This window comes from Ambystoma mexicanum, unplaced genomic scaffold (assembly GCF_040938575.1).
Source record: "Ambystoma mexicanum isolate Mex_15411 unplaced genomic scaffold, UKY_AmexF1_1 Mex_scaf57, whole genome shotgun sequence".
Classification (NCBI taxonomy): Eukaryota; Metazoa; Chordata; class Amphibia; order Caudata; family Ambystomatidae; genus Ambystoma; species Ambystoma mexicanum.
The window spans coordinates 1,272,436-1,292,785 of NW_027182474.1; the positions used below are offsets into that span (position 1 = coordinate 1,272,436).

Genomic DNA, 20,350 nt, shown 5'->3' on the forward strand with positions numbered 1-20,350 from the left:
AGTTAGCTCTCTTTTATCCCTGTCGCTTTGCTTCCCCTTCTTCAGCTGCCTTCCAGCCTGTTTATGGTGCCTGTTTAGTTAGTGCTCTTCTTATCCCTGTCCCTTTGCTTCCCCTTCTTAAGCTGCCTTCCAGCCTCTTTATGGTGCCTGTTTAGTTAGCTCTCTTTTATCCCTGTCGCTTTGCTTCCCCTTCTTCAGCTGCCTTCCAGCCTGTTTATGGTGCCTGTTTAGTTAGTGCTCTTCTTATCCCTGTCCCTTTGCTTCCCCTTCTTCAGCTGCCTTCCAGCCTGTTTTTCTGTTGCATTTGTTCATCTGATAGAGACCTGACTTTTGTAAGAACCACCTGCTAGTCCCTGCCAATATTGTTGTGCCATTATTAGCATCATTTTACTTAACTCCAACCCTTTCTTATCCTTCTTACGCTCTCTGCCTGACCTTTCTTTCTTTTGCAGTTGGATACTGATGCAAGTGTTTCTAGGAACCCTACCTGAACACCTTTTAAACACTGCTAAATGTTGTATGCATCATCTGACACAGCACACACACACACATGCCATTGCATTATATTTTCTTTCATGGCAAACATGTTCACTTTATGTTTTTCATATTTTTTAGAACAGCTAGTGTGGAGCACATGGCACTGCATTATTGTGTCTTGTGACTGTAGGGATATTAGGTATTATGAACAAGATCTTCACCGTTTCGAGTAGCCTCACTGAGAGGTATGGAGCTGCTATTACAGTGTATTGGGCCACAGTTGTTGGTTGGGAGAACTTGATTGAATTTCGTCCTGTCATGCAAGCAGGCTGAGCACTCAAGGGCAGGTGGGGGGGGGGGGGGTATGAGATAGTTGCCAGCTTATTATTGCAAGGGAAGAGGTTCTCAAGGGACAAAGGCTCAGTCACAGACAGCAAATGCTGCCTCATCAGATAGCGGAAGAATACATAATGTTTGTGAAGGCTGCAGTGGAGGGTAGGGTTAGTTCCCAGCAACGCCAATGTGAAATTCACTGAATAATATGGAGAGAGTAGCAGAAATGAAGGTCCAGGAGCGGTGCTCAGTCACGTGTTTTCTAGAAGGCTATTCATTGCAGGGAAGGTTGGCAACATGTATTGCACAGTGGGAGTGGGATTGAGAGGGGGTCACGCCTCATGAGACTGTGACTGGCAGGCAGATGTTAACACTGCATGCACTGCTCGCTCTGTCTCTGAGGCTCATAGGTCTGCTGACATTTTTGGCGAGAAGTTTAGGGCATACCTTGGAGAGCTTACCCTATCTCTCAAATTTATATAATTACAAACTGGGCCCCAACGTGTCCGGCCGGCACCACCATTCACCGAGGTGTCGCCAGAGCAAGAAGAACATGACTTACTTGCCACGCGCTGCAACTGTACCTGGGAGAAAAGGTGTTGATATGGAACTGCACAGGGAAAAAGTGGAAAGAGCCACGCTTCCTGCGGCCCTACATTGTCACCTACGTGATCAAAGTAGAGGGCCCGTCACTTACGTGACTCTGACAGTGATGAAAGTAGAGGGCCGCCGCCAATGGATACACTTGACAGATGCCGGAAGAGAAAAAAGCAGCACCCCCCGGCAGGAGAAGAAGGGGGCTGACAAAAGGGGAGTGCCTGTCACTTGAGTATTTCCTTTTGGTCTTCCTTGTGCAGCCCCCAGAGCTCAGAGTATCTTCTTGGATGGTCGCAGCACAAAGGGGAAGACGTGTTGAAATATGTGGTGTGTTCTTTTCTTTTCTCTCTCTTCTTTCTCTTCTCTTTCTTTCTTTGACTAGAATGGGGTTTATATATAGTAGGGGGAGGGGATTATTATGCACCCCACAACTATCCACGTGGCAAGGACTAAGAGGGACGTTTCACGCTCTGATCTGTTTTTGTGCATGGGGGGGGCTCACACCGACTCTGACAATAGAGAGAGAGTCAATGAAACATGTTATGTGTGCTTCCTCATCCCACATGTGATGGGAGCACCAAGAACATTTATTCCAAGAGAGGTGAAGGTGCAAAAGGCATAGTGTTTACTTCATAGCTGCACACACACCTAGCGCACACACTCACTATTTATTTCTCTGACCATTTACGCTGACCTGGACTGCGGTCCCTGAGTGCGTTCAACCTGCAGCGCGTTGAGACCATACCAATGTACGATATGATATGATAAGTCATTTATATCGAACCTGTAAATAAGTGTTTCTAAAGGTGAAAGGCGCTATACAAATGCCCATTAACAGAACATAACATAACATATGACGCTGTGTGAAGTTAAAGGTATTTTTCTGGGATGGACAGCAACTGTGCAGTGGGTGGAGGAGGGAGAGATAATACATTGCAACAACACGTGGGACATAGTGCTGCACTAAGAGAGGCAGGGACAACAATGCACCACACACGTGCATGCCTGTACACGTCGGAGCATCTCATACCTTGGTGTAGGGCAAGGATGCAAATGCATGCAGTGGGGCGGTCTCCTTCAGAGATGAATGGGTGGAGGGGATTGTAAGCTGCAGTGCAGAGGTGTTGGCAGGGTTTGGCTATGTAGTAGCGGCCTGCATTTACATATACTGTTTGGAGGCAGGGGAGGGAAATGTGCATGCCCTCACTTGGATCACTGACAAAAAAACCCAGAGACAATAGAACCACTCACACGTCATTCTTTGTGTTTCAGATAAAAAGGTACCATTAGAACAGGAGAGAACGATGACTGCACCAAAATGATGGAGCTGCCCTGTATGCGAGACGGGAGCTCTAACATTGTGGCTTTCTATTGGGCATGTGGGCCCGATGCCTAGCTACAGTTGCCACAGCGTTGGGCCAGCTCATGCTCCCTCATTGCCTTGCACACACCAGCCCTTTTTGTTCCCCACTCAGACATTGCCCTTACTGTGGACAAACTGTTATGATTTTTGCATCTATTTTAACAACAGGTTTTCAGACAGCTGTGAATGTGAAATGGCCCCAAATTCCACGCTGGGAGCTGTTGTTCCTAGCTAATGCAACAGAGAGAGGTTACATTCTATAGGAGAGGTGCTTAGGGTGGTGAGATTGATGACCCTGTAGTACAGGTATGTCTTAGACCTGTTGACAGCTATGGAAGGGTGGTGCCCTGCACCCCATGACATGGAACCCTCTAGACTGGAGGCCTCCATGTCATGGGGTGGGGGAGCTCTCTGACTTCAAAAATAAATCGTTTCTTTTTGAAGTCACTCTGCCTTCATGAAGAAATGATTTCCATTATGGTACGGTTCTTAATGGAAATAATGTATTCATGAAGTCGGAGTGACTTCAAAAAGAAACCATTTATTTTTTTAAGTAATAAGTCTCCCTCCTTAGCCCATAACGAATCTGTGTGTAAGTGTATGGTGAAAGGGTGCAAACTTAAATGTATAAGTGGCTGCCTGTGTGAGTGTATGGTGAAAGGATGCACAATTAAATGTACGGGTGGCTGGGTGTGCATGTCAATTGTATCTGGAAATGGTGCATACTTAAATGTATGTCTGCCTGGGTGTGCCTGTATGGTGAAAGGGTGCACACTTAAATGTATAGGTGGCTGCCTGTGTGAGTGTATGGTGAACAGGTGCACTATTAAATGTATGGGTGGCTGGGTGTGCATGTCAAGTGTATGGTGAAAGGGTGTACACTTAAATGTATGGGTGACTGCTAGGGTGTGCCTGAATGATAAAAGGGTGCACACTTACGTTTATATGTGGCTGCCTGTGTGAGTATTTGGTGAAAGTGGGCAGACTTAAATGTATAGGCGGCTGCCTGTGTGAGTTGATGGTGAAAGGGTGCACAGTTAAATGCATAGGTAGCTGCCTGGGTGTGTGTGCCAGTATTCTGTAAGGGTGCACACTTAAATGTATGGGTGGTGGCCTGGGTGTGCCAGTATTCTGTAAGGGTGCACACTTAAATGTATGGGTGGTGGCCTGGGTGTGCCTGTATGGTTAACGGGTACGCATTTAAATGTATCGGTGGCTGGGTGTGCATATATGTGTATGGCGAATGGTGTGTGGGCTTGTGTTCAGGGGTACAACAAAACCTAAATTCCAGGGGGAGGCTAACTCTTAAAATGTTGCATGAGATGCTAACTTCACATGCGGTGTGGTAGGGGCAAACTGAGTTGGGTGGGGCATCTAACATCTTTATGCATTCTAATGAGACTATTTTAGTGCAGCTTCAATGTTACAAGCAGTTAACTCTCTCCTTTAAGTCTGAAAGCACCCACATATGGACTGCTGGCAGAATAAGCAGTCTCCTGTCCCCTCTGTACCCTTCCAATCACTTCCCTGGCATGCATTTACTAAACCCAGATCAAGATTTCAATTGCCTAAAGAATTGCACATTTGAATGCAGTTACTTACAGTGAAATGCTTTACAATAGTAATTGCTGGGCCTTTGTTAACAGCGAAACCCAGGTGCTGTGCCCTGTTCTGTCCGGCAACAGCTCTGTAGGTCAGCCATGTCGAGTCAACATAGTCCAGCATTTAAATGGGGGTGGGGAGCTTGGGGGAGGGCTGTAACCCAGCCAGTTCAATGGTCTTGCACCTCTACTTGTGTATAATCCCTTGGTTACGTATTGGTAATCGCCATTACTCATAGCCATATTCTTCCCCGTTCCAGTGCTTGTGTGTGAGGCACTTTGACTCATACACAAGTGCTGGGATGAGGTAGAGGAACATGGAGGTAATGCCTGTCTTAGTTACCTGTTTTCTTCATTACTTCTAGTCCCACTCTTCCTCCTCCTAGTACGTACCTATGAAGCAAGGAGTCTCATACGTAAGAACTGGTACAAGGAAAAGGGATGGGGAGGTAATTCTGGGCTGCGAAGCTGATTTTGGAAGTTGGTCCAGGAGGTGGGAGGGAGAGGGGATGTGTGGGGGGATGGGTTGGGACGGGGATTGTGCGATACAACATAATGGTCATCCATTTCCAGGCTAAGTGAGCATAATATGTGGTGTTAGTGGCTAGAGAGGCATTTTTGTGAAACCAGTCTATTCATTTCTAGGTTTGGCTTGATTTTTTTTTAACTGTGCATCTCTGATAGAGCGGTCCTGCTGAGTGTAATTACCTGGCTAGACTGGAATTTGGGTGCTGCCAGTCTAGCTGTTTCTTACTGTGGCATTGTATATTTTTCTGGGCATCTTCTAGATTTCCCACCGACTACATTTCTGGGGCTGACTACTGTCCCCCAGAAAAGGGTGAAGTTGCCATTTACTTTACATAGTCATTTAATCACAGATCCAGTACCCCCCATCTTACATGGAGTATTGGAAAGGGTTAATCCTTAGCCCTTTTTATCTGTACTTCTTGGAGCATTGTTTTGCTCCCTTAACATTAAGACTTGGCTGGTGGCAGTGGTATCTACCCTAATTTTCCTACTGCGATTATATTACAACGCGTGGTATTGTTTTAGGCTATTTTAGTAGCCTCGAACTTTAAACCCGCTAGCCCAAATACTTTTTATTTCGGCTCCATTTGGGTTTAGTTGCCATTTCTTTTTGTTAACATCCTTCTTGGGTCTTTCTTTGCGTGGCAAACCAGGTTTGCCTTCTTTGTTCGCCGACCTTTGGCGGGCTTCTGACCAGAAGCCCTCCTTTGGCATCTGGGTGTCTAGGTGGGCTGAATGTGAGGGAGGGGTGTAGTCACCCCCTGCACAGGGTCTCGTTGGAAACCAGAGCCACACTTTGTATTTATTGGCTAAGGTGGTTGTCCGTGCTGGACAACCCCCTGCTTAGTGATTGACAGCCAGGCTGTGTGAATGGGGGATTTTGGCATAAAAGGCAGGACTCTTGGGCTAGAAGGCAGAGTCGCCACTGGAACTGCAAAGAACCAGAGAGAAGTGAAGAAGAAGATGGCTGCTGCAACCCCGAGTCCCGGTGAAGCCCTGCTGCAGACCTGAGCTATCTACCCTTCAACAACAAGAGAAGATCCAGTCCGGAGTCTTCTTCCCTTGAGCCTGGTGGGATCAACCAGCTCGTCTTTTCTTCAGTCAGAGAATCCTCTCCTGGTTCAAAATCACTGCTGTACTGTAGTGGCCTGGATAGCCATCAGAAGAGCCCTCTCCTGATTTAAAGGAGTGCACATTTTATTCATCGTTGTTCTTTTTGCTGCTGCTGGCCTCCTCCCTGGGTAGTGCAGATCGCTCCAGACATCCTCCTTCTTGTCCCCATGACTGAAGCCGCAGGAACCGTGAGTCTGCAGGAACTACCAGGAGCTACTGCCGTGGCACCAGCTTTTCACCAACGGAATAAGGTACTGTGCACATTGGGTCAGTCTTTCCGCCTGACCAGCCAGAATCGGGGTGAACCCTTTTCCTCCACGAAGATTTGTTCTTTCTTCCCTCCCTCTTATAACTTTTCCTTCCAATTGACAATCTTGTACAAACTATTGGCATCTCGAATCTCGAACTGTTCAAACGTGTGATCCTTTGCAACTGAGCATCTGCTCCATTGACACTGGCGCATTCTTATTGACTTTAATCTGTATCTTTGAACCAGTCCTTGAGCCTCCTTCCCTTGGGAAAGTATTGCCTTTGATTTTTATTCACTTTTCCCTTGTTTGAAATTCTTAAGCACAAAGTGTGTTTTAACTTCGTGAGCATTTCTCTCCGTGGGTACGCGTTAGTATCGCAACACCGGTCTGTCAAATCCTAATGTACTTACCTTGAATTTACTGGTACAAGTGGAATTGGTTGTGTGTAGTGTATTTTACGTGTGGTTTCGAATTTTTAGAAGTGAAGTGTTTTATAACCGATGGTTTAAAAATAAATGTACTTATATTTTTTATCTAAATCTCTACTACTGCTCATTTACTCTTGAGGTAAGTCTGGCTGCTCCACTACTGCTACCACTTTAACAGTGTAGTACAGGCTTGTACCAAAGGTGAACTTGTACTACCACTTGTAGTCTTAATTGTGTGTAGTGGTCCCTAAGGGCACTGCACAGGATTCTGACTAACACAGATACATCACAACTGTACCCTTCCTGCTGAAAGTCCTAGACAGAGTTGCACACCTGCAAATCCAGCACTACTTGCAAGCCACCTACATTGTGGGATTGCATCATGGAACAGAATAGGCCCTGCTAGACCTGAAAAGCCAGTTTGAAATCATCATAGATGAGGGTAAGCCAGCCTTCCTTCTACTCGTAGACCTCTCATCTGCATTTGATCTGGTCAACCACAAGATCCTCTGCCAGCACCTAACCCTGGCAGCTAACTTTTCGCCCAAAGCTGCGGCATGGATTGCCTCTTTCCTGGCGGAAAGAACCATCAGAGTATTTGCTGACATTTCCAGTGCCCCTTCGCACCCATATCTTGTGGTGTGCCCCAAGGCTCATGCGTCTGCCCCACCCTTTAGAACATATTTACATATCCCCTATTTGACCTCTTGGACTCTATTGGTATATCATATGCCAATTACGCGGATGACACTCAAATCTTCCTCCCTCTCTCTGGCAATTACTCTGAAGACACAGATTCCCTAAACACCACAGCCTGGACTTTCCAGATCTGCATGGCCACACACTACCTCTGCCTCACCAATGAAAAGACTGAGATCCTCCTTGTTAGGCCACCAGCATTGGTTAAGATGCACAACATTCAAAATGCATCCATTAACATTGACGGCACCATCATCCCAGTCTCCCCGACGGTGAAGACACTGGAAGTCTATTTGGATGCCACACTCTCCCTGACCTGTCAAGTCAATTCCACTGCCTCTCTGCAGCCTACACAACTAAACTGTTCAACGCATCAAGACAATGTCTATCCCCTGACAGTTGCCTGACAATTGCCCGGGTGGTCATTGGCTCAAGGTTTGATTACTGCAATGCCCTATTCATAAGCATTTCAACTCGCAATATCCACAAGATGCAGGTTAGTCAGAAAAACACACTCCGAGCAGCACTCAGCATCTCACGGCAAGACACAATGTGCACTGGCTCCCAATTGGCAAAAGAATTTTATTTAAAACTCTTTCAATCTCGCACAGATGCCTCTCCAACTCTGCCCCTCTGTACCTCACACAGAAAATCACAGAAGTCCATTCTACCAGACCCACCAGATGGCCCTAGGCACACTGTCGTGTCCAGCAGAAATTTAGAAGAAGCAAAGCCGGTGGCGCAAGATTCCCAACTAGGGCGGCCAAGCGATGGAACTTACTACCGCCCACCTTATGAGCAGAACAATCCTTCTGGGCCTTCCAGAAAGCCTTAAAAACTTGGCTCTTTGTGTAATTGATGTAACTTGTATGCGGGCGACCTTCCCCTCTAACCTGAACTAATGTTACCTCAGCACAAGAATTTCTCTGTAACAGCCCCTTGATGCCACAGGGTTTAGCACGCTCTGTAAGTGATACAAATAAATATATGAATAATGGGAAACCCAGGCCCGCAAACTACAAGTGTTGCAAGTACAGACCGTGCATGATAAAAACAGCAATCTATAGTGGGAAACCCAGCCCCACAAAATGCAAATGTTGCAAGTACAAACCGTGCATGATAAAAACAGCAATCTATAGTGGGAAACCCAGCCCCACAAAATGCAAATGTTGCATGTACAAACCGTGCATGATAAACACAGCAATCTATAGTGGGAAACCTAGCCCCACAAAAAGTAAGTGTTGCAAGTACAGACCGTGCATGATAAAAACAGCAATCTATAGTGGGAAACCCAGCCCCACAAAAGTAAATGTTGCAAGTACAGACCGTGCCATGATAAAAACAGCAATCTATAGTGGGAAACCCAGCCCCACAAAAAGTAAGTGTTGCAAGTACAAACCGTGCATGATAAAAACAGCAATCTATAGTGGGAAACCCAGCCCCACAAAATGCAAGTGTTGCAAGTACAGACAGTGCATGATAAAAACAGCAATCTATAGCCGGAAACCCAGCCCCACAAAATGCAAGTGTTGCAAGTACAGACCGTGCACGATAAAAACAGCAATCTATAGTGGGAAACCCAGCCCCAAAAAATGCAAGTGTTGCAAGTACAGACCGTGCACGATAAAAACAGCAATCTATAGTGGGAAACCCAGCCCCACAAAATGCAAGTGTTGCAAGTACAGACCGTGCATGATAAAAACAGCAATCTATAGTGGGAAACCCAGCCCCACAAAATGCAAGTGTTGCAAGTACAGACCGTGCATGATAAAAACAGCAATCTATAGTGGGAAACCCAGCCCCACAAAATGCAAGTGTTGCAAGTACAGACCGTGCATGATAAAAACAGCAATCTATAGTGGGAAACCCAGCCCCACAAAATGCAAGTGTTGCAAGTACAGACCGTGCATGATAAAAACAGCAATCTATAGTGGGAAACCAAGCCCCACAAAAATCAAGTGTTGCAAGTACAAACAGTGGCCCATATGGAGACCCACATAGAGCCAGACGAAGCCAGTCCCCATGTGAAGACCCCCACTGGGGCAATGCACGTGCAGGCAGGAATGTAAGTGATATCGGACGAGGGGGTGGCAACACAAAGTGCACTAGAGTAGGTGTTCAAGGCATTAGAAATGATCTCCCCCCAGCAGAGTGAGGGTGACGACTGTCAGGAGGAGGCTTAGGGGAAGAGCCAGTCTGCGGCAACAGATGGTGACCGCTCTGAGGGTAAGATGGGTATCAGCTAAAGGAAGAGGTGGTGAAGGAGCCCGTTCCTGCTTTGGGGCAGAGAAACGTCAGGAGGAGCCCCAGGGAGGAGGGACCTCAACCCCCCTACACAGCCCACAGGGCCCTGGGTGTGGGACTATTTTGCCCTGCCACCGGGGCGTACCATCAGGGGGAGTAGCCTGCATGGTGGAGGGATGTGGCAAGCTGGTGAAGTAGGGTCAGAAAGGATGGAGCTAGGGTGGGGCACACCCTGAGGATGCCAGAGAGGAGAAGCCACCTGCACGGGTGGCACAGGAGACAGACCAGGCCTCAGAGGCAAGTGACCATGCAGCCTCCACAGCCTCCTACAGCAGTGGTGATGATGAGGGTCCTAGAATGGGCAAGTGCCGTGCTGTTTCCACATCAGGTTGGCTGTGAATAAACCCACTCCTCTGTATCCTGCCCAATTGGCATCCTTGGCAGCAACAGCTATGGCTATCTGCAGGCACTGTTTGCCAGTGGCAGACCCACGAGAGGTTGGGGGTTGAACTCCACTAGCAGCATGCATCTTTGGACAGGCTGCCCTAGACCACAACAAGCAGCATGGGGGAACCTGTTCCTTTATTGCAGGCAGACAATTAGTGATGGGGAGCTGCACTGTGTAGCAGTGGTAGGCAACTTGTGACAGTAGTCTGATCCCAAACCCCCTTTCCTCCTATTGGGCGTTGCGCATAGAGAAAGAATAAGGCAGTCATGGGGGAGCTACTGTCCTAACAGAGGGACTCCGCCACCTGCAAGAGTGGAAGCAGTCTGTGGGAGAGCTGGATAAATGTGGGAAATTCTATGTGTCAGAGCTTGTGGGTCACTGAACTTTGTGACACAATTGTGTTGATGATCTGTCGGGAAATAGGGAGGATGTCCCACAGATTCACCACTATGAAGACGGTGCCACACTGCTCACAAAGCTTTCAACAGGTGTCAGTGATGTACTTCCTGTTTACACTGATGTCATCCGTGAACTTCGCATTTCTGTTGTAGTTGGCAACATTTGGGCTGGTTGGTGTTCTTTCTGCTTTCTGAGTCTTTCACCAATTGATGGTGCAAGCACTGCAGCAAAGCATCCTTAAACATTAGCACACTCTTCTACTTTGTCCAAAGACTCCCACCCCATAAGGACGATCAACACTTTCTTAGAGGGGAACAGGGACCTCTTCTCATTCAAATGGACCACCTCAACTACAAGCTCAATCCATGTCATCTACCGCCCACCGGGCCAAATCTTAACCTTTGAAGAAAACCTTCTCCATATCTTGGGAGACAACAGCAAGGCCACATCTAAAGTCATCCTCATGGGAGACGTAAACATGGGCCTTAAGGATCCTTCTGACCTTCAGGCTTCCTCAGTCACCAATTCCCTCAGTGCACTAGGCTTTACGTATTGCTTTAGCGATCCCACCCACGCCACGGCCCGTACACTGGATTGGATTGCAGACCTCAGCTGCCAGATCAATATAGGATCCAATTCCTCCTGCCCGTGGTCAGACCACATTATTGCCTTCACCATCCCGCACCCCAAGAAGTCCAGGCCCACTATGCTACCTCTTCCACCCCCATTGGCACGCAGTTCATGCAAACTCACCAAAGGCTGCATTCTACCCTTACAGATTATGCCCAAACCAGAATCTCCACACTCTGATGATCCTAATTTTCTGGCAGATCTCTATGCCTCGACCTTGACAATCGCAATAGAAGCCATTGCCCCTGTAGGTGCCCGAAGAGCCAAACCAGCCAGACATTTGAGCTCATGGTTCACCCATGGCCCCCTAGAACTCTGTAATAAAAAATGGCTTTCAGAATTGGTGCTTGGCGTTCAGTGTCATGTTCTCTCTCCCAGCCGCCCCAACCCTGTTTGCTGATTCAACAACCGGCCCGCCTCACCCCATCATCCTGACCTGTGATTGGGCCTTTCTGGCTGTCCAGGAACGTAGTGAGGGTCTCGGCCCCTTTGCTTTAGCACTGCTCCATTTCTCTGCAGCTTTAAAGAGGTAAGCGCTGCATTGTAGGGTCAGCAAAACACATTATTTTGCACTTGTATGCATTTATTTTAATGTAAATCTGCCTTAATCCAGTGTGTTTGGCGTTTGGTGTGCCACTGCCCTCTCCCAGCCTACCCCTCACCCTGCTTCCTGATTGCACAACCCGCCCGGTTCCCCCCACACCCTTGACCTGTGATTGGGCCTGTCTGGCCATCCAGGAACCGAGTGAGGGTCTTGCCACCTCTGCAATATCATGGCTCCATTTCTCTGCAGGTTTAAAGGGGTAAGTGCTGCATTGTAGGGTCAATAACTCGTTATTCTGCACTTGTGTGCATTTTTAAAATCTAAATCTGCCTTAATCGGGTGTGCTTGGTGTTCAATGCACCTGTTCCCTCTCCCAGCCTCCCCAACTCCCCTGGATCCCGATTCCACAACCTACCCGCCTACCCCGACACCACAACCCATGATTGGGCCTTGCTTGCCATCCAGGAATCGACTGAGGGTCTCAGCCCCTCTACATTAGCACAGGTCAATTTCACTGCAGCTTTAAAGGGATACAAGCTGCATTGTGGGGTCAGCGGCACATTATTCTGCACTTGTGTGCATTTTTAATATCTAAATCTTCCCCAATCCAGTGTGCCTGGTGTTCGGTGTCCCTATTTCCTCTCCCAGCCTCCCCAATCCCCATGCTTTCTGATTCTACAACCCCACTGGGTCCCCCCTGCCCCTTACACATGATCGGGCCTTGCTGGCCATCCAGGAATAGAGTGAGGGTCTCAGCCCCTCTGCATTAGCACAGCTCCATTTCACTGGAGCCTTAAAGGGGTAAGTGCTGCATTGTGGGGTCAGCAGTTATTCTGCACTTTTGTGCATTTTTTAAATAAAAATGTGCCCTAATCCTGTGTGCTTAGAGTTCGGTGTGTCTGTACCCTCTCCCACCCTCCACAACACCCATGTTTCCTGATTCCGCAACCCTCCCACCTCTGTGATGCCCCCGACCCATGACTGGGCCATGCAAGCCATCCAGGAACTGAATGAGGGTCTCAACCCCTGCATTCGCATGGCTCCATTTCTCTGCAGCTTTAAAGGGGTAAGTGTTGCACTGTAGGGTCAGCGACCTGGTATTCTGCACTTTTGTGTATTTTTAAAATCTATATCTGCCCTAATCTCATGTGCTTGGCATTTGGATCACATGTTCCCTATCCCAGCCTTCCCAGCCCCTCTCCTTAATGATTCCACAACCCACCCCGCCTCCCCCACTCCCCAGACCCATGATTGGGACTTGTTGGCCATCCAGGATCCAAGTGAGGCTCTCAGCCCCTCTACAAACACATCTCCATTTCACTGTCAGTTTAAATGTGTAAGTGTTGCATTGTAGGGTCAGTGACCTATTATTCTGCACTTTTCTGCATTTTTAAAATCAAAATCTGACCTAATCCTGTGTGCTTTGTGTTTGGCGTGCCTGTTCCCTCTCCCAGCCTCCCTAACACCCAGTTTCCTGATTCCACAACCCACCCACCTTCCCTCATGCCCCCAACCCGTGATTGGGCCTTGCTGGCCTTTTAGAGACAACCACACAGAGCAGCCCCTGACCTGGCAGCCCTCGGCTAAGTGCCCAAAGACAAAGGGCAGCTCCAGAAGAAGCTGCTCTGGTAACCAGCACCAGTCTGTGTGTGCTTGTTTCTGCCCAGGATGCCTCTCAGAGTCAACTAGCAGCAACTGAGAATGTAAGTGTGGTTACGGTGGGGAGTACAGCCAATACTGTACTCCAGTAGAGCCCTACCACTCTTAATACCTACTATAACATATTCCACCTGTGTCAATCTGCCATCTCACACTTATTTTGCGATCAATTCTTCTCTCCTTTTTTATTGCTGTGTTTCAATTCTAGGTGTTTCCCCTCTAGTTCTGTTTTCCAATTCTAGGTGTTTCCTTTCTAGCGCTGTGTTTCAATTTTAGGTGTTTCCTTTTAGTGCCGTGTTTCAATTCTAGGTGTTTCCCTTCTAGTGCTGGTTTCCAATTCTAGGTTTTCCCCCACTAGTGCTGTGTTCCTACTCTTGGTGTTTCTCAAAAACTGCTGTGTTTCAAATCTAGTTGTATTTTTCTCCACATTTCTGCTGTGTTCCAATTCTTGGTGTTTCCCCTCAAGCTCTGTGTTCCAATTTAGGTGCTTCCTCTCTAGCGCTGTGTTTCAATTTTAGGTGTTTCCTTCTAGCGCTGTGTTTAATTCTAGGTGTTTCCCCGCTAGCGCTGTGTTCCAATTTTAGGTTTTCCCCCACTAGTGCTGTGTTCCTACTCTTGGTGTTTCTCAAAAACTGCTGTGTGTCAAATCGAGTTGTTTTTTTTCTCCCCATTTCTGCTGTGTTACAATTCTTGGTGTTTCCCCTCTAGCACTGTGTTTCACATATTGCTGTTTTTTTTCCCACTATTGCTGTGTTCCCATTCTAGGTGTTTCACCTCAAGTGCTGTATTCCAACTCTAGGTGTTTCCCAACAACTGTTGCATTTCAAATCTAGGTGTTTTTCCCATTACTGATGTGTTACAATTTTACGTTTTACCTCTCTAATGTTGTGTTCCAATTCTAGGGGTTTCTCAACAACTGTTGTGTTTTAAATCTAGGTGTTTTCCCCATTACTGCTGTGTTCCAATTCTAGGTGTTTTCCCTCCAGCGTTCTATTTTCAATCTAAGTGTTTTCTCCCACTACTAATGTGTTCCAGTTCTAGATGTTTCCCCTCTAACACTGTGTTCCAATTCTAGGTGTTTCTTCTCTAGCCCTGTGTTCCAATTCTAGGTGTTTCTCAACAACTTCAGTGTTTCAAATCTAGGTGTTTTTCCCACTGCTATGCTCCAATTGTAGGTGTTTCCGAATAACTGCTGTGTTTCAAATCAAGGTGTTTTTCCCCATTACTGCTCTGTTCCAATTATAGGTGTTTCCCAACAACTGTTGTGTTTTAAATCTAGGTGTTTTCCCCATTACTGCTGTGTTCCAATTGTAGGTGTTTCCCCTCCAGCGTTCTATTTTAAATCTAAGTGTTTTCTCTGACTACTAATGTGTTCCAGTTATAGACATTTCCCCTCCAACACTGTGTTCCAATTCTAGGTGTTTCTCCTCTAGCCCTGTGTTCCAATTCTAGGTGTTTCTCAACAACTTCAGTGTTTCAAATCTAGGTGTTTTTCCCACTACTGCTATGCTCCAATTGTAGGTGTTTCCCAACTACTGCTGTGTTCCAAGGTGGGGTGCTTTGTTCCAATTCTAGGTGTTTTGACACTAATGCTGTGTTTCAAGTCGAAGGGTTTCCCAGCTGCTGCTGTGTTTCTAATCTAGGCGTTCAGTCCCATTACAGCTGTACTCCAAGTCTTGGTGTTCAACCATTACTTGTGAAGGCTGGACATTTGGAGCCAGGCCAGCTGGGCCTATTTGGCTCTGTGTTTCTTGAATGACTCGCTTCTGCCAATTGTGAATCCTAAGTATTTTGTTTAGTCCGATGTTTGTTACCCAAATCCCTCAAGGCACACATCTATGAGCCATTGGTAGACAAGTTGCTATTTAGCAAGGGGCTGATGAGGAAACATTCAATTTTGTTTGGGTTGTGTTTGAGGGAGGCAGTGGATATCCAGGACTGAAAAATGGATAGGTAATTGGAGAGACGACTGATGTAGAGTGGATGAGGCAGAGAGGGCCAGTGGACTACCTGTAAACATTAAAAAGGACTGGTGAGAGTGTATCGGGGGTCGTTTCGTAGAACTCACCAAAAAATTACAAAAGTAGCAAAAAAGGAGTGTACACCGGTGCAAGAAGTAAAACAATTTTATTCAGGGCCCCAGACACAGCTGGGACAGCAAATTCAAACAGATCGCAGAACAGAACTGCATGAAGAGGTGCTGTCAAAGAAACACCCCTAAAGTCAGAACTTTTATACAATGCAAGTAATTAGCATTCATGATTGTGTGACAAGAAAACATCTCCCCACACAAATCTGGTTGTGCTTTGCACTTTGAACTCTTATAGAAAAGCATGCATTGCAATCAACGATTGGGTTCACAAAACCTTCTCACACCACCCTCATTTACACCCTGTGACATCACAATCCACCCCCAATTCCCACAGCACAAATTGAAATCATTGAAACATTTGAGACGACCAGCACAACTTTATCCAACTGCCGTGGTCGCCTCATCCTGATTCTCATGAGAATGGCCCTTCACCATGACACCATCAGAGCACTGAACCACAGACATACTACTTTACAAATGTTGTAAATTGGGGATATTCTAGCTTGTATCAACATATATAGACCTATGCATAGATGGAAATTAACCTTCTAACTACACAGGAATGCCCTTAGTTTCTTTCTAAAGACAGGTGTAGAAATGGCCTCTCTAAAATGAGAACTGTGCTCCATGCAGCCGGGACTGCAGCGAAAATAGCTCCCTTCTTGACCTGTGACAGACTACAGTCAGAGGTTTTTAATTGTATGGAGTTGTTTGATCTCAAGTTATGTATATTGGCTTTTAATGCCAATTCTTCCTTCAAGTAAACTGGGGCTGTGCTTCTCAACTACTTGTGAGTGATCAGTATGAGGCGGAAGGAGACTATATTTTTTATGGGCAACCCATGAAGACTTCTCCTGGCCTCAGAGATATGGTCCCTTTTATTGAGATCCATGATAGCTCTCATGGTGTGTTGCACCACCTGAAGCCGGTTGATCTCAGATTTCAGTAGACCAACTAGTAGGCTATCTATTCTGGGGCCTATCATAGTCCTGTTAAGTGTTTCCCGGTTCTCCCTGGATATGAATGGGCGTGCATGGGTCATTAGCTTAATGTGATAGGAGGCTGAAGAAACTAGGTTACTCACTTGTGCCTTCATATTCAGATTGCGGTAGAGATAAACCCCAAGGGTCTTGACTTTTTGTTTTGATCATACATCCATCAATTTGAATGTGGGCATATTCCAGCTCCATCTGGTGAGTTTTTGCTTCTGAGCCCACCAGCATCAACTCAGTTTTGCTGGTTTTCAGCGCAAGACCATTGTTACACATCCAGCTTTGGATCAGACTGTATATCCTATTTATGGTAATTTCATCCTCCATAAAGTTGCCAGATATGGGGACAACACATTGTGTGTCGTCAGCATAATTTGTGAATTCAATTTTAAGGCTTTCCAAGAAATCGAGAAAGGGAACGGCAAATATGTTATAAAGAATCGGAGACAAACAGGCTTCTTGCGGTACTCCAATCGTAAGCTCAATTATTTGTGCATCCGCCATATTGCTGCTTACCCTGCATTGCCATTCACTGAGGAAAGATCTCACCCAGCCTGCTGCTGACATTGAAAACCCTGCCATCTCCTCCAACCTGGTTCCCAATAGAGCATGGTCCACCAGGTCTAAGGCGGCGGACAGGTCAAGCAGCATGAGCATTACCATCTGTCCATTGTCCATATGTCGGAGTATCCCGGACTTAAGGTCTAACAGCGCTGTCTCTGATCCAAGGCTCTCCCTGAAACCAGGCTGCCATCTGTTCAAAATGTTGCAGGATCTGAGATCTATTAAAACCTGTGAGTAAGCCACTCGATCCAGGATCTTGAGTAAAAATGGAGAGTTGTAAATAGGGCGGTAATTCAATGGATCCAGCGGCCAGAGACTGTTTATTTTCAACAGCTGGGTAATCCTGGTGTTCTTGATACCTTTTGGGACACAACCATCCCTAAACAAGACATCGACAAATGTACATAGTGTTGCAATCAAAGTGGAGGAACATGCCTTAATAGCCAGAGCCGGGCTGCATCCCCTTTACATTTAGCAGGTTTAAGCTTTTCTGTAATAAGTGATCATTCAGATTCACTTACAGGTCTGAATGTAAATTGCTCTACTTTCCATGTTTTTTGTATGGCATTCATAGTTTTGGCATCTTTAGGAGTTGTGGCTTTTTTAGAGAGTACAATCTTATCCTTAATCCTATTAAGTTTGGTGCACGTAGCATCTTGTATTGAGGTGCACCATTCAATGTCTCTGGTAACTACATCATTTTTGACCTGGCTGAGATGTTCTAGCTCTTTCAGAATTTTGAATAATTCCCTCGGTTGAGAGTGAGCTTTTTTTAATGCGGTCAACCAGATATGTTTTTTGGCAAGGATAAAATGGTCATGTATTACTTATTCATTGGCGAAACCTGTGAGCTCTAATCTGTGACCTCAAAAAATAACAACCACTGTGTACTTCTCAAAGCATGGGTCTGGGATTGCAGACTCTGCACTGAATCACCAACCACAGCGGTCTTTGTCGCGCATAAAATGCTAACACATGTTTAAAGTAAAAGCAAGCTTTGAAGGCCTATTTACTGCGTTTTGTTCTACCACTAATACAGATATGAGAAAGAGCCCCCTCCCCTATTACAGTGCTTCTCTTGCAGCTGATAAGTGTGTTCCGTTATACCGCATTGAACTTGCATCTTTATTACAATAGGATGGACCCTTGGGGGTCTACTCAGGAGACTGGGAGTCGGTTTAGAATGCAACAAGATCATCTGTACCACCTGGTGTCTGCCTGAGAGGTAGGAGGTAAACCAATTCAGGGCAGTGCCATAGAATCCAATCCTGTCATCTAGGATGTATTAGTTGGTGGTGTTGAATGCAGCTGAGCATTCAATGAGTACCAGGAGGCATGAGTTACCCTTATCCAGGATTTCGAGGGCCTCATCTACCACCTGTATAGTGTTTGTCTCGATATTACACTTGGGTCAGAACCCTGACTGATAGTCATTTCGAAGGTGAAGTTGTTTGATTCTTCCGAGTAGTTTTGTAGCAACTTATTTTTCCAAGATTTTGCCAATAAACAGAATGTTTGTAATGGGCTAATAGCTGGACATGTCAGCTGGGCCTAGGGTTGTTTTTTGCAAAGAAGGTTGCATGACACCAGTCTTGAGGGTATCTAGAAATTACCATTCTCTGAGGAAGACATTACTGATGCTGAGGAGCACATTCTGTGCCAGGCCCATCAATTGTTTAAAAATGGGATCCAGTATGATATTGTCAGAGTAGGAGGTAGGTCTGAGGGAGGCAATTGGAGAGAGAGGACATAATTCACTTTAGAGGGGCTGTATGCGTGTTGTGCTGCCAGAAGCCCTAATGATGTGGGAGGTTCATTCGATAATCTCTCAGATTTTGCCTATTTTGTTATTAAAATGTTGTTGTTTCCCTCTCATTTTTCCTGAATTGCTGGTACCTCAGAGTCAGGTGATGGTTTGTTACAATGCTTTACTACGTCAAAGAGGGCTTTGCTCCTGTTAGAGGCCGCCACAGTGGTGGTGGAGCAGTAAGCATCTTTGGCATCAGTAATCATCATCTGATTTTGGGGAGACAGCAGCGGGCCAGTCAGCCTTAGATTATTCCTTCAGAAAACCCTCTCTTTAGGTGTCTTATCTGGATCCTAGATGGACTTGTCCTCCTTCTCTTACTGAACTGCTCTCTAATAAGGCTTTGGTCAGTCCTTCAAGCTCTGTTCTCTCATATCCAGTTCAAATTCATAATTCTCATCTGCTATATTGAATAATTGTGTCCTTATTCCTTCCTTATTAATGTCCTTATATTCTGTGTGCATACTCACATATATGTGGCTTTCCAGTTCCAAAGGTGGGAGGGACACTCACCCCTATTGAAGAGATGCTATCTTAGTTTTTGACTAACTTTGGATGTGAAGATGCATGATTAATGAAACTAATATTTTCTGATTTTGCAACCCGGTGCCCACATTTAGAGACTTTGAATGATTTTTCTGTAATACATTTTGGTGCAGTTACTCATCTTCCCTATTGCTCAGTTATTTAGTCATGTCATGCTATATATATGTTTACAGAACATGATAGATATTACTTCTTTATGCAAACTGTACACATTTCTTATTGATAAGAGCGTGCATTGCAATGCAGAGATAAATTTAGTGATTACACATTTTATTTTAGGTTTCCTTCATGTTATAATCTATTTATTTTGCTAATGTGGAGTTGCTAACATATTCCTACAGGTGGCAGTGGCGGTAGCAGTGGCGGTGCATCACTGAAATACTTTCTTTATATGCTATTAATGTGTATCCAGAGCACACATATTCTGCCAGACATCAAATAAATAGCTATTTCTTTATAGGTGTTAATTAAGTTATTTTATGGCAGGCTTGGGCTTGGCAAATAACAACAACTCCTTTGAAATGTAACAGGCCAGCTCCATCACTGACATCTGACATGGTCATTATAGATATCATATTTATAACTGGCCCAAACTTGACTAAGGAATCCCATTGTGTGTTAATCCTGAGAAGGGAGCCTCAGAAGTTTACATTTTCCCCATGTTTACAATTGCTAACTCCCCTTCAAACATGCATGGCTAAACAGCAATATTAGTTCCTATATGAATCTACATTTCACATAAATCTGGCAAATGTAACATTTGCAATTCTTGTCATTGAGTGCAAGTCCCATTGGAACTGCAGATAAGCCTTTACCTTACGGGGCGTAGTGGGGAGTCTGCTTCTTTGAGACTTCAATGCTGTGGCTTGCTTGGAATTTACAGGCACCCTGATAGATGAACATAGATGCTGTATGGTTCCCAGCTATGTGGTTCAAGAAAGTCGAGAAATGTATTGGGGGCGCCCAGATATCTTTGCACTTTCAATGGCATCCTATTTGAACATGGCAGTGTAATCTAACCGGTTTAATTGTAAG

The 20,350-nt window shown here is 45.8% G+C and overlaps 1 protein-coding gene across 1 annotated transcript in view; it reads right to left on the reverse strand.

The window, feature by feature from the left end:
* The window catches only part of LOC138562532 (extracellular calcium-sensing receptor-like), a 120,548-nt gene that overhangs the window by 86,605 nt on the left and 13,593 nt on the right, over positions 1 to 20,350 (reverse strand). The gene's annotated exons all lie outside the window — the stretch shown is intronic.